The 15,997-nt window shown below is 41.0% G+C and overlaps 1 pseudogene; it reads right to left on the bottom strand.

Annotated features, from left to right (window-relative positions):
* The window catches only part of LOC122930355, a 48,340-nt pseudogene that overhangs the window by 18,061 nt on the left and 14,282 nt on the right, over positions 1-15,997 (bottom strand).

Below are 15,997 nucleotides of genomic sequence, written 5' to 3'. Positions count from 1 at the left end.
TCTACGAGCAAGAAGAATAGTGTCAGAAGAGAGTTTAGTAGATGATAGATTGAAAAAAATGGGACAAAGATTTAGGGATAGAAAATACCCCAAAAAATTGATAGATAGACATTTAGAAAAAGCCAGGAATAGTAACCGACAGCATCTATTAACTAATATAGAGAAGAGGGAGGAACCAAAAATAAATAGGATCCCATTTGTATCCACATATAGTAAAATGAGCAATCGCATCTCAGACATACTGAGACATAACTGGCACATACTGACACATTCCTTTCCTAAGGTTATCGAATTTCAATCCCCCCTCTGATGTCATATAAGAGGCCCAGAAATCTTAAAGATAGTTTTAACATCAGCTGATGTCAGGCTAAGAAAAAGGAGGCTGGCAGAAGGGGCTGTTACCCTTGCTTGGGCTGCTGCAATTGCGGCAGCTTAATCAAGGGTGACGCCTTCTGCCACCCCCAAACGGGGAAGAAATATGACATTAAAGGACACTATACATGCAATACAGATTTTGCCATCTATAGCTTGCAATGCCCGTGTGGTCTTCTCTATATAGGAGAGACGACACAGCCCTGTAAAAACAGGATTAACCAACATCGGTACACTATACGTAAGCTATTAGCTAAAAAAGAAAAAGAAAGAAATCAACAAAATCAAAGTGATGATGAAGTAGAATTACCAGTGCCTGAACACTTTTGGAAATATAGGCATAATGTCTCTCAATTGAGATTTAGGATTATTGACAACGTCCCAACTTTAAGGAGAGGTGGAGATAGGGAGAGGCTGTTAAAACAAAAAGAGCTAAGATGGATCTACGAGTTGGAGACATTAGAGCCGAAGGGCCTAAATAGGGAATTTAAAGTGGGTTCCCTTTTCTGACTCCCGTTCGGGCTGTGCGTAAATGTGCTCCAAATACCAGGCTAAGAAGCCAGTTTTTTTACATTGTATATATGAATATATCTAAACTCCAGTTTGGCCCATATCTCCATTTTTATGATGATAGTTTTTCTAAAGAATTTCTTTTCTTTTGTCTTAGATTCTGCTTGGACATACATGCTGCGGGAGAACCGTCTTTTTATCTTCATGATGCCTTCTGAGTGAAAGACCCATGGTGGATAGGTTAAAAGGGGAACCGGTCATATAGACCCTTCAATGACGATGTGGGATAGTCAAGGTTTGCACCATATATAATATAACTTTAGAGTGATATGCATAGTAAATGGAGACTGCTGCTAAAAGGGTCCGCTTGTGTGATAATTCACATGGTTTGAGAATTTTTCTCTAATAAGTGATCAAGTGAAATGGTACTAGAGGTAAATCAAGAAGTTACAGGTTTTCGCCATAAATTTTTTTTTAAGGGAGATTGTGAGGGAGTGTGGGCGACTCCCCCAATGGAGGAGTAACCTTAAATTCCCCCATTTAAACTCTCTCATGGAATGAATGATAGTATGAGACTGGATGGGCTGGCGTACTGAGGGTTAATCACCCCATGAACGCTTACCCTATATACCAGTCACTGGATGAATGGTGGCAAACCTATATGTATAGCCTCTGAATAAAATACCATGATATTCATATTGAAGACTGGACGCTATAATAGAAATTAAATGAATGTAACAGTGGCCCTGATAATAGCAGCCTCCATAAGATAGGTAATATACTATGGCATAACTAATGGCCTTACAAAATGTTGATCAGTGTATGGTGGATGCCAGACAGCCCACATCGTCTAATTAGGGGTCTTATCAGTAATCTTAGGCAACTATGTTAAAATATACAGTAGGACCGGGCCTTGGAATCTGATGGCATTTAGATTGAATAGAACGGAGTATGATCGTGTGATAACGCGTCATCAGAGCGACGGGATCACATGACCAGGAAGTGGGGCATAGTCTGGAGATGGAGATGCGCAGAGAAGGGCGGAAGTGACTTCGCGCATGCGCAGACTGTACACAGAGACGCGGAAGCCTCGTGGTGTAATGTGAGAACACCGCTGTGCACCTGTAGTGAGGAGGATGGGACGGCGTCTCCTGCAGCATGGTGAAGCAAAGGAGCAGAGGATGAAAGTATGTTATTAGGGACTATGGAGTGGGCAATATGTAAATGTTTATAAAAAGCAATGAGGGGGTTAAAGGGTAGGGCTCAGCAGTAACCAATGCGGAGCCAGGGGACTGTATTTAATGTTCACTGTGATATTTGTGTAATGGGAGCTTGACAAAGACCATTAGGTTGAAACGTTGCTACACAAGGTGTAATAAAGAAAATTGATTGGAATCCCTCTGGAGTGCCGTGGCTTATTCAACATTTTCCCCATAGAAGAACACACATGCCAACGTTGGCTCTTAGAATAGGCAACTGTTGTCTACCCATGTATTGTATACCTGCTCTGTTGTTTCTTACCCTGTATTTTCTTTCCTCCTTTTATTTTCGAAACGTATTTTTATTTGCTGTTATGCACTTTGGGAATGAGACTCCAGGTTCATTTCACCATCTGCGAATGGTGTTACTGGAATAAATTTTTTATGGATGTTGTACTGCTTACTTTTATTGACATGTGAAAATCAATAAAAAACTATTCACTCTAAAAATAAAAAAAAAACAGCCAAAGTAGTTGCACTATGGTTTCTGTAAACTCCTATAGAAGTGAATGGGAGTTAAGGAGTGTAGCACAGTGAGCTTAGCTGTATCTGAAAACCAGGGGACCCCTCTCACCCTGTGGATATGCCATTTATATGGTAAGATTTATAAGAGGTCATAAAAAAAAAAATACAACCTACCTTGGTTTTGCTGCTCCCTCAGCTAGCCAAGTAATGATAGCTGCCGGCTATGCTCTACTTTTCCGCTAGATGAGCTTTGACAGTCAGAATTTATAGGCCAGCCCAGACTTGGAGGAGAGGTCCGCTGTGGACTCCTTTAGGGGTGCAACTATTGATTATGACAGTCAGGTGGAAGCACATGTTGTGAGAGGTCAGGGATGTGCGCATAAGGCAGGTTAGGGTGACACAAATGACGAGCAAACAGATGTAGATGATGATCTATCCAGTCACACAAGGGAGCCGGGTGAAGAAGGGGGCATCGTCATTATCAGGGGGCGAGGGTAGCAGCATACCCGTGAAAAAGCAGGGTGGAATCAGTGGAAAATCTGGAACCAAAAGCGGGGGTACACCGAATGCTACCCAGGAGACTACCTGTGAGGAACACACTAGCAAGTGCACTAAAATTTCATAAAAGCAGCGACAAGCAGGCATCACACAGTGATGGAGTGAAAATGCCCGACTACATGAGTTACCAGAAGACGACACTGAGCCACAGAAAATGGGTCACCAGCCCTGGAGGAGACTGGAGAAGCCAGTTCTACACCTCACATATTATTTTGCACCTGAATTCCAGTAAAGAAGCACATTGGTTAACTGCAGACCCTGACTCTCTGGACTTATTTCGCTTAAGGGTGCAGCACGTCTTAATTATCCCTTCCAAAGAGCAGCAACACCTCAATGGTCTCCGGGGGACCAAGCATAGCATTGGGGCCACCCCAAACCCAGCCACTGCAATGGCTGCCACCTTCCCCACTCTTTGGGCCACTACTGTCACTGCTGTCATTCTGCCCACCCTGTCATGGGACCACTACTTAAATCTTGGTGTAATGCACAGTTCAGTACATGACGATAAATTAGACCAGATGGTAACTAATACTGACAAACAGTAAATCTATAGCTAAAAGAAGGGATGTATGGGGCTAATTATCACAATTTACAAACAAAATAAAGATCACCCGGTCAGATAAATCAGTGATATAGTCATCATGCCACCAATATCACTGTCTCTGCACAGGAGGGTTAGTCTGTAGGAGCAATGAAGGTCACAGCACTAGCAGAAAGTATAATACGAGCCAAAAAGAAAATGTTAGTAACAATGATGACGCTGTAGTGGAGCCAAAAAGATTTTCTTTAACCTTTAAATCCTGTTTGAAATATTAACATATCCACATACATTATTTAAAAAAAATTACATGGAGCGTCGTTACTTTCCCCATAGTAAAGGAAATTCTGGTCAGGCGCAAAATCACTGGTTCAAGTAGGTCTCTGTAGGTGAATCTTCTTTATTTGCATAACAAACGTATATACATAGAACAACAGGTTTCGGGGCTCAAAATGTCCCCTTCATCAGGTTAATAAGTAATCACCTGATGAAGGGGACATTTTGAGCCCCGAGACGCGTTGTTCTATGTATATACGTTTGTTATGCAAATAAAGAAGATTCGCCTACAGAGACCTACTGTCACGGTCTGGAGTCAGGCTCAGAGGCCAGTAGCTATAGCAGCAGTATCAGATATTTACACTGGTCACCCTGGCTAATGACACGGGTTCACCTGAGGTGCGGGGTCTAAGTACTAACCGGTATTCGCCAGAGCTCCTGATGGTGGAGATGGACTTTGCTGCGTGTTAGTACCAGGTCGCGGTCCTCAGGATAGCCCCAGCAGGAGGTGAGCAAGCCGAGGTCCAGTAGCAGATATAGCAGACAGGGATCAAGCAGAAGCGTGGTTGAATAACAAGCCAAAGTCGGTAACAAATAGTGCAGGTTGGGATTAAGCAGGAGCGTAGTCGAGGAACAAGCCAAATGTCAGTAACGGATGGTAGCAGAGATACGGTCGGCAGCAGTATAGACAAGAGCAAGATATTGGCTGGTAAAGGCACAATAATCTGGCAACCAGGAAGTGCAGAGACATGGCTTAAATCAGGAAGTTCATGGGAGGAGCAAGGGGTTCAAGGTTCAAGGCAAACAAGATTCAAGACAAGATCATTCAAGGAATAGTCTAAGGAACTGTCCAGCACTTCAGGTGGCTCAGCAAGTAGAGGCACCGCCAGACACAGGAGAGGTCCCAGGTTCAAGTCCAGATCCTAACAGTACTCCCGTCCTCCCAGGACATCCCCTGGATGTCTTAGGGCCAGGTTTGTGAGGAAACCTCTGGTGGAATTCCTTTGTTAATCTAGGGGCATGAACATTCTCATCCGGCTCCCAAGAGTTTTCTTCTGGCCCATATCCTTCCCATTGAACCAGATATTGTAATTTTTTCCGAAAGATCCTGGAGTCAAGAATTTTTTCCACCACAAATTCTTCTTCACCCTGTACTTCAACAGGTGGAGGAGGAGGATGAATTCTTCCAGAAAAAGTATTTTCATGAAACGTTTTAAGTAGCGATACATGAAAAACAGGGTGAATCCTCATATTGTCGGGAAGTTTTAGGCGAAAAGTGACCGGGTTGATTTGAGCAGAAATCTCAAAAGGTCCCACAAACTTTTGACCCAACTTAGCACATGGAACCTGAACCTTCAAATTTTTGGTAGATAACCAAACTTTGTCACCTACTTGAAAGGTGGGGATTGATCTCCGATGTCTGTCAGCAGCTTTCTTGTAATATTCCTGAGCCTCCTTCAATGTATCCGTCAATTTCTCCTGGATCTCCTGTAATGAAGTTAATCTGTCTGTAACAGCAGGAATTGGGGTTGAAATAGGTAGACCTGGAATAAAAACTGGATGATACCCAGTGTTTAGGAAAAAGGGGCTTTGGGAAGTGGAGCTATGTTTAGAGTTATTATAAGCAAACTCTGCCGTAGGAAGGTAGTCCACCCAATCATCCTGAAGATAACTCACAAAACATCGAAGGTATTGCTTCAAGGTTTGATTGGTCCTCTCGGTCTGACTATTAGACTGTGGATGAAAAGCTGAGGACAGATTAATTGTTACACCCAATGCTGAGCAAAAACTTCTCCAAAATTTAGAGGTAAACTGTACTCCTCTGTCAGACACCACATCATCAGGAATTCCATGTAGTTTAAAAACTTCCCGGACCATTACTTCTGCAGTATGTTCGGCAGAGGGTACCCCCTTAACTGGAATAAAATGAGCCATTTTAGTGAGACGGTCCACAACTACCAGGATGGTGGTCATCCCTTTAGAAAGGGGAAGGTCGACCACAAAGTCCATCGAAATTGACCCCCATGGTCTTGATGGAACAGGCAGTGGTTGAAGTAACCCCAGAGGAGACGATCGGGGTGTCTTATTGCGAGCACAGGTTCGACACGAAGCCACATAACTCTTGACATCTTTCTTGTACCCAGGCCACCAAAAGGAACGTGATAAGAGTTCCTCTGTCTTAGAAACCCCAAAATGACCAGCAAGTTTAGAGTCGTGAACCAACCTGAGGGCTTCTACTCTAACTGATTCAGGTACATAGAGGCAATGCGCTTGAGTCCAAAAACCGTTGCTGTACTTGAGGTTAAAGTCTTTAGGAGGATGATTAAGAAGTGGGTCATTCTCATACCCCTTCTTGAGAAGATTAAGAAAGGTCTTAGAACTCATGGCCCCTAGAAAGTTCTTTTGAGGCAGGATCGTACATTCAGAGTTGCTTTCCTGGAGAGGCCCAGACAACATCCGTGACAGGGCATCAGCCTTACCATTCCTTGACCCAGGGCGGTACGAGATAACGAAATTGAACCTCGAGAAAAATAGGGTCCAACGTGCTTGTCTAGATGACAACCTCTTGGCAGAACGAATAAATTCTAAATTTTTGTGATCCGTGAGAACGGTTACAGGGTGCTTAGCCCCTTCCAGCAGATGCCTCCACTCAGAAAATGCTTGCTTAATTGCCAGCAGCTCCTTGTTTCCAATGTCATAATTCTTCTCGGCTGGAGACATCAGTCGAGAGAAATAAGCACAAGGATGAAGCAGCATTTTTTCTCCAATTCGCTGAGAAAAGAATAGCTCCCACAGCAGAATCTGAAGCATCAACTTCTACGATGAAAGGTAGTTCAGGATCTGGATGTACCAGTATTGGTGCAGTAGTGAAGAGAGTCTTTAGTTTAATAAAGGCAGCTTGTGACTCAGATGACCACAAAAAGGGTATTCCTTTCTTTGTCATCTGTGTAATTGGAGCTATTACCTTGGAGAAATTCCTTATAAATCTCCTGTAAAAGTTGGCAAATCCAACAAATCGTTGTATCTCCTTAACATTCGTAGGGACAGGCCAATCCACCACTGCTTTGATCTTATCGGGATCCATGCTTACCCCTTCAGAAGAAATTATGTAACCCAAGAACTGGATCTGACTTTGTTCAAACTCGCATTTCTCTAGTTTTATGTAAAGTTGATTCTGCTTTAGTCTCTTGAGGACAATACAGACATGCTTGTGGTGTTCTTCCAAATTATCAGAAAAAATTAGAATATCATCCAAATAGGCTATTACAAACTGATCCAGCAAATCTCGGAAAACATCATTAATAAAATGCTGAAAGGTTGCGGGAGCATTGCACAGTCCAAAGGGCATGACCAAAGACTCAAAATGTCCATATCTGGTTCTGAAAGCAGTTTTCCATTCATCTCCAGGACGAATGCGGACAAGGTTGTATGCCCCCCCGTAAATCTAATTTGGTAAAGAGCTTGGCGGAGCGGAGTCTCTCGAGCATTTCTGGAATCAGTGGAAGTGGATAGCGATTTTTAATTGTGATTCTGTTTAAATCTCTGTAGTCGATACACGGACGCAGGGTTGAGTCCTTTTTCTCCACAAAGAACAAGGCTGCCCCAGCAGGAGAGGTTAAGTGTCTGATAAAACCCTTTTCCAGATTCTCATTAAGCCACTCCCGGAGCACCTTCAGCTCAGGTTCTGATAAAGAAAAAAGGCGGCCAAAGGGTATTTCTGCCCCTGGAAGCAATTCAATGGGGCAATCATACGAGCGATGAGGAGGCAGCTGATCGGCGTTCTTTTTATCACAAACGTCACGAAACTCAAGATATTGTGGAGGTAGCTTGTCATATGACTGGGTAGTTACCATAACTGCTTGTGAATCCAGGGTTGGTGGAGGGCTTATTTGATAAGATTCCCTGCAATGTTTTTTGCAATGGTCAGAGGTAAAACTTAAAGAACGTGTTTCCCAGTTGATGGAGGGATTATGGATAGAGAACCAAGGAATGCCCAGGATGATAGGGAACTTGGGTGATGTGATCAGCTGAAAACTGATAGTCTCCTGATGGTCAGTCTCAATTAGAAGTTTAAGTGAAACAGTCTCATGGGTAACAGGTCCTGAAGATAAGGGTGAGCCATCCACAGTTTCCATATCAACAGGGGTGAGTTTATTTCTTATTTGAATGTTATGATTTTGGGCAAATTCAATGTCCATGAAGTTTCCCCCGGCCCCTGAGTCCAGCATAGCAGAACAAGGTATTTCACCATCTTCAACGATAAGCTTTATAGGGATGATAAAATGAGTTGATAAAGAATTGACTTTATTTGCTTCCTGAATCAAAGGAGAGACAGACTGAGAAATTGAGTTTATTTGTTCAGATACAACATCAGTTGCCGCAATTGTTCTTCTAAATTTATTGGGACAATTAATTGCGTAGTGTCCAGCGTTTCCACAATAAAGACATAAGTTCTCTGAACGTCGTCTTTCTTTCTCCTGAGTAGTAATAGATCTTTTAATAGCATCCACCTGCATAGGTTCTGGACTGTCAGAATCTGGAAGAACTCTTGGACCCTTAGGCGTAAACTGGCTAGTAGAAAAACGCATGTCACCATTACTGCCTAGGATTCCCAGTCTCTCTTTTCTCCTTTCAGTAAGCCGCTGATCAATTCGAATACATAATTTAATAAAAGCCTCAAGGTCTTCAGGACTTTCTACTCTGGCTAGCTCATCTTTTACTTGTTCAGAGAGTCCTTGACGGAACTGACTCTTTTGTGCTGCTGGATTCCAATTGGTATCTGAGATCCAACGTCGGAATTCTGTGGTGTACTCTGCAACAGAGCGTCTACCCTGCCTTAATTTGTGTAATTTTGCCTCAGCAGTAGCGCAGCGGTTAGGATCATCGAAAACTTGATTCATAGCAGCCACAAAATTATTGAAATTATCCAGGATGACATCATCTTTCTCCACATAAGGGGAGGCCCAGGCTAAGGCTTCCTCAGTCAGGAGATTAATAATAAACAGCACCCTTTTCCTGTCAGAAGAAAATGCAGCTGGTTGCATCTGAAAGTATATACGACACTGATTAAGGAAACCTCTGTAATGGTGATGGTCTCCATTAAACTTGAGTGGTAGGGGCATTCGTGCGTTAGTATCTACAGCAGCAGTATCACGGGAACGAAAGTCCCGCAATTGTCTATGCAGATCAAGGATGTCCTCTTGTAGCCCTTTCACTTCAATTTGTAAATCAGCAAACTTTTCCTGGTAGTTAACACCAAATGCCTGCAACTCAGAGATTTGTACCCTGAGAGGAGCCACAGCAGCTGCTACAGCGGCCTCCATGTTTTGGGCCAGATTATTCTGTCACGGTCTGGAGTCAGGCTCGGAGGCCAGTAGCTATAGCAGCAGTATCAGATATTTACACTGGTCACCCTGGCTAATGACACGGGTTCACCTGAGGTGCGGGGTCTAAGTACTAACCGGTATTCGCCAGAGCTCCTGATGGTGGAGATGGACTTTGCTGCGTGTTAGTACCAGGTCGCGGTCCTCAGGATAGCCCCAGCAGGAGGTGAGCAAGCCGAGGTCCAGTAGCAGATATAGCAGACAGGGATCAAGCAGAAGCGTGGTTGAATAACAAGCCAAAGTCGGTAACAAATAGTGCAGGTTGGGATTAAGCAGGAGCGTAGTCGAGGAACAAGCCAAATGTCAGTAACGGATGGTAGCAGAGATACGGTCGGCAGCAGTATAGACAAGAGCAAGATATTGGCTGGTAAAGGCACAATAATCTGGCAACCAGGAAGTGCAGAGACATGGCTTAAATCAGGAAGTTCATGGGAGGAGCAAGGGGTTCAAGGTTCAAGGCAAACAAGATTCAAGACAAGATCATTCAAGGAATAGTCTAAGGAACTGTCCAGCACTTCAGGTGGCTCAGCAAGTAGAGGCACCGCCAGACACAGGAGAGGTCCCAGGTTCAAGTCCAGATCCTAACACCTACTTGAACCAGTGATTTTGCGCCTGACCAGAATTTCCTTTACCACAAGCACCCTTTGGGGGATTGGGCATCCGATCCCAAAGATACTTCTTCTGCGGCTGCATTCCTGGATCCTAAAGGTATATATATATATATATATATATATATATATATATATCTACCTACAAGTCTACAATAGAGTTGTGTCTATTTTTAGCACAACCCTAAAAGGTGAGCACCTTTATCTTTCAATTTACTTTGTTTTGAACGTACTACCCTATTGTGCGCCCCCACCCTCTTTTTTGTTTGTCTATTCCACCGAGTGGAACTTAGATTCGCCCGGAGTTTTTAAGGTTACTTTCCTCATGTCACTATGGTTTCTCCCGCAGTGTGGGTGGAGATATGAATACAGAGATAAGAAGCAAGGTTCATGGAAGTTTTCACTGCTCTGGAAGAAGATAAAGGTCTTATTTTTTATGAGAAATATAATTTGGTAGATCCAAAATAATTCCACCCAAAAATAAAGATTATAGGCTGGAGGTACACAGAGACATGTCACATAACATGATTTATTGATTGTCAATAGGGTCACAATGCAACTTGCCATGGCAGTAACAAAAGAAACAAACACCACAAGTAAAAAATATCTGCAGTTATTTCCCTGTCTGTGAATAGGTACTTTCACACTAGCGTTTTTCTTTTCCGGCATAGAGTTCCATCACAGGGGCTCTATACCGGAAAAGAACTGATCAGGCATATCCCCATGCATTCTGAATGGAGAGTAATCTGTTCAGGATGCATCAAGATGTCTTCAGTTCAGTCATTTTGACTGATCAGGCAAAAGATAAAACCATTGCATTCTACGGTTTTATCTCCGGCGAAAAAAACTGAAAACTTGCCTGAATGCCGGATTCAGCATTTTTCCCCATAGGAATGTGAAAAAAGATACAAGACGGATCCGTCTGTCCGCATGACAAGCGGAGAGACTGATTCGCTCTTGCAATGCATTTGTGAGACAAATCCGCATCCGGATGTGTCTCACAAATGCTTTCAGTCACATCCAGATCGGCGAATCCGGCAGGCAGTTCAGACGACGGAACTGCTTGCCGGATCACACTGCCGCAAGTATGAAAATAGCCTAACATAGTTTAAATAATGGATTTTCCCATATTCCAAAAATAATATTGTTTCTTCTGATCTATGAGTTTTAGAATTTTATTTTGTTACAAAACATTCTCCACACCTAAAATATCAAAAGTGGCTTCTCTCATGTGTGACCTCTCTTATGTTTAACAAGATTTGATGTTTGTGTAAAACATTTCCCACATTCTGAACATGATTATGGCTTTTCTCCTGTGTGAGTTCTCTCATGTGTAATAAGATCTGGTTTATTTGTAAAACATTTTCCACACTCTGAACACGAATACAGCTTCTCTCTTGTGTGACATCTCTCGTGCCTAACAAGACTGGATTTATCTCTGAAACATTTCCCACAGTCTGAACATGAATATGGTTTCCCTCCTGTGTGGCTTCTCTCATGTCTAAGAAAACTTGATTTATGTGTAAAATATATCCCACATTCTGAACATGAATATGGCTTCTCTCCTGTGTGACATCTCTGATGTATAACAAGATATGATTTTTGTCCAAAACATTTCCCACATTCTGAACATGAATATGGTTTCTCTCCTGTGTGACTTCTTGAATGTGCAACAAGCTGTGATTTATGTGTAAAATATATCCCACATTCTGAACATGAATATGGCTTCTCTCCTGTGTGACATCTCTGATGTATAACAAGAGATGATTTTTGTGCAAAACATTTCTCACATTCTGAACATGAATATGGTTTCTCTCCTGTGTGACCTCTCTTATGTCTAAGAAAACTTGAATAATGTGTAAAATATTTCCCACATTCTGAACATGAATATGGCTTCTCTCCTGTGTGACGTCTCTCATGTATAACAAGGTATGCTTTACGTGAAAAACATATCCCACATTCTGAACATGAATACGGCTTCTGACCTGTGTGACTTCTCTTATGTGTAACAAGATGTGATTTTTGTGTAAAACATTTCCCACATTCTGAACATGAATATGGCTTCTCTCCTGCGTGAATTCTTCTCGGTGTATAAATACTTTTTTTGCCATACTGGAACCTTTTACCCCCTTTATGACCTGTACTTGTGGTAATAATCTGCGATTGGTCACGAGAAAGTTTCTTACAATTAGGAGGATTATCTGACAGATTTGCACTGTGAAGTCCTGGATGTACATTACGGGTTTTCCCTGAAGAGCGCTGCATAATGTCTTCATCTTCTACTTTATATTTTAGCGATAACCTGAAGTTTTCCTCAGAATTCCTACTGGAATTTTCTGTAAAGATAAAAATTTTAATTTGTGTTTTCTTTCCAAACTATGAAGCAGACAAACGTATAACATTTCTTTTAGTCTAGAAGTGAATCCATCAGGAACTATAGGTTTACAGCAAGTCATTGATTTTGAATGTGCTTCTGGATTTGGTTCAAAAACCAAATGTGTGATCAGGGCCATTTCTGGGACTAATTAAAGATGAGTTCTGCATTTCTAAAACATAGGATGGTGCAAACTGGAGAAAATAAGTTCATACTGGTATAGTATAAACTGGATTTATACAGGATATATTCATAAAGGATTCATTTGAACCACACTGACAGACTTGGAGGCCCTCTGTAGACTGTCCCAAATTCCAGAAAATAGGGTTTCCATAACACAACATGGTGCTGAAACCTGGGACTAGCAACAGGCTTCTTTTACCCGACCAGGAGAATCTCCCACAAAAACACTGAAATTGAACAATAGCGGTAACACTTTTTTTCAGTACTCTGTGGTGGTCTGGGACGGATATGTAGGGGTCTAACAAGACCTTCCTTAATGAACCTCTGTCAGTGTGTATTTGTAACTGTAAAACTTGTTTGTTGCCAGCTGAATCGTGTGGAGTTGAGACGATCTCTACATGCCAAGGTCCACTACCCACATATTTCACGACTACCGGTATGTTAGGTGGCCCTGTGGATCCCCAGAGTTTCAGCGAGCACCTCAGTCCCATAATCAGCTTAGCTTATAATAGTATTTTATAAATAGGTCATATTGTCATAGCTGTATATATAGTATTACTGTACAGTCCATAGGAAAACAGAATTATAAAATCTCTATGAATAGATGTCATACAATAGAAACCTGACCTCAGTTTATTCTGGGAGGAATCCGATGAACTTTGAATTTACATGAAGAAATCCCTCAAGACTACAAAGGGCTACTTCTGTGTCAGCTGCAGGGGTTAATTTGTTTTTTGTGCATTCAGTTTTTTGCGGAACGGAACATCTGGCCACTACTAGAACAGTACTATCCTTGTCCGTTACGCGGACAATAATAAGACATGTTCTAGCTTTAAATAGAACAGAAACGGAATGCATACAGAGAACATTCAGTTTTTTTTGCGGACCCATTGAAATGAATGGTTCCGTATATGGAACGCAAAAAACGGTACGTAAACGAAAAAAAACGTTTGTGTGCATGAGGCCTTAAAGTGATACTCTCATTAAACTGCCCTGAATTAAGAATCTCCTTACAAGTGCAGTGTGACTGGAAAGATCTAGGACTCTCTCAATAGGTGAGAAATTTGGTACCTTTAAGGCTATGTACACCATCAGAGGCAATTTTATTTTGACGGTATTTTACTTATTTTTGGCTAAAAATCTTTTTTTCTATTTGCCTTTATTACAAATATTGAGCCATTCTGTTAGAGAGTTAACCGTTTTTCTTACTGTGTGACTGGTACTTTCACTTTGTGCTGGTCATCTAATAACCCTTATCTCTAAATTACTAAGAGGTCATAAACAGGTATTTAAGTCACCTTCATATCAGTAAGATAAGAACTGAGTCTTAATGAGTGTTTATAATGTCAGAGAGCAGAGATAAGGAGCCCACCAGCTCCCTGGCTGACTGAAAGAGAGAAAATCCACAGGCTGCTAATAGAGCATCTCAGCTCTGTACAGAAAAAAAAACAATGCAATAATAAAAAAAATTGCCCCCAAAAGGTGTACATAGTCTTTAACCCCTTAGGAACTGGGCTAATTTTCACCTTAGGGACCAGGCCATTTTTTGCAAATCTGACCAGTGTCACTTTATGTGGTGATAACTTTAAAGCGCTTTGACTTATCCAGGCCATTCTGAAAATGTTTTTTTGTCACATATTGTACTTCATGACACTGGTAAAATGGAGTAAAAAAAAAAGCATTTTTTTTTATAAAAAAAATACCAAATTTACCGAAAATTTTGACAAATTTTCACATTTTTAAGTTTGAATTCCTCTACTTCTATAATACATAGTAATATATACAAAAATAGTTATTACTTTACATTCCTCGTATGTCTACTTCATGCTTGGATCATTTTGGGAATGACATTTTATTTTTGGGGGCTTAGAAGTTTAGAAGCAAATCTTGAAAAGGACTAGTTCAGGTCTGAAGTCACTTTGTGAGGCTTACATAATAGAAACCACCCAAAAATGACCCCATTCTAGAAACTACACCCCTCAAGGTATTCAAAACTGATTTTACAAACTTTGTTAATCCTTTAGATGTTCCACAAGAATTAATCAAAAATAGAGATATAATTTAAAAATTCATTTTTTTGGAAGATTTTCAATTTTAAGATTTTTTTTCCCGTTACAAAGCAAGGGTTAACAGCCAAACAAAACTTAATATTTATGGCCCTGATTCTGTAGGTTACAGAAACACCCCATATGTGGCCGTAAACTGCTGTACGGGCACACGGCAAGGCGCAGAAGGAAAGGAATGTCATACGGTTTTTGGAAGGCAGATTTTGCTGGACTGGTTTTTTGACACCATGTCCCATTTGAAGCCCCCCTGATGCACCCCTAGGGTAGAAACTCCACAAAATTGACTCCATTTTAGAAACTACGGGATAGGGTGGTCGTTTTTTTGGTACCTAGCAGAAAATTGAATAGAGTACTCAGACTGCCAATAAGGTTATCCCATAATAGGGAATATAGGAGATAGTGCTAGTTGGAGCACGCACAGATATACTGTAACATACAGTGAACTTGTCACTCCTGAATTTCACATGTAGTAGATCAACAACTTGAAATATAAAGGCTGTTGATGTGGACCGGTCATAATTACCCCATAAAATATAATACATAAGAGGTCCTCTATAGTATGCATTTGCATGTGCCTCAACAATGCACCCCATAAGCATAAGGGAATATCCCAATATCGCTAAGAGTCATTAGCGCATAGAAATAACAGCCTATTATTATCTCACTGAACCCTGATAATTTTAAATAAGTTTTTGTGTATGTAAGTCTTATATTGGCATTAATAAAGATAAGTTTATATATTTTTTTAAATATCAGTTAGTGACCCCTATAGGGATTTGTTGGTCTAACAAGACCATAGTAGAATTTTAATACCTAATATGTATACAATTTTTTTTATTTATGTAAGTTTTACACAATGATTTTATTTTTGAAACAAAAAAAAAATCATGTTTTAGTGTCTCCATATTCTGAGAGCCATAGTTTTTTCAGTTTTTGGGCGATTATCTTAGGTAGGGTCTCATTTTGACTTTTTGCATATGACTTTTTGATCGCTTGCTATTACACTTTTTGTGATGTAAGGTGACCAAAAATGGCTTTTGTTTACACTGTTTTTATTATTTTTACGGTGTTCACCTGAGGGGTTAGGTCATGTGATATTTTTATAGAGCCGGTTATTACGGACGCGGAGATACCTAATATGTATTTTTTTTTGTTTTAGTGTCTCCATTTTCTGAACCATATTTTTTTTCCGTTTTTGGGCGATTATCTTAGGTAGGGGCTCATTTTTTGCAGGATGAGGTGACGGTTAGATTGGTACTATTTTTGATCGCTTGCTGTTGTACTTTTTGTTATATAAGGTGGTTTATTTAGCACAGTTTTTACGTTTTATTTTTTACGGTGTTCATCTGAGGGGTTAGGTCATGTGATATGTTTATAGAGCCGTTAGATACGGACGCGGCGATA

This window comes from Bufo gargarizans, chromosome 1 (assembly GCF_014858855.1).
Source record: "Bufo gargarizans isolate SCDJY-AF-19 chromosome 1, ASM1485885v1, whole genome shotgun sequence".
Classification (NCBI taxonomy): domain Eukaryota; kingdom Metazoa; phylum Chordata; class Amphibia; order Anura; family Bufonidae; genus Bufo; species Bufo gargarizans.
This window is presented reverse-complemented; position numbering and strand designations above follow the sequence as displayed.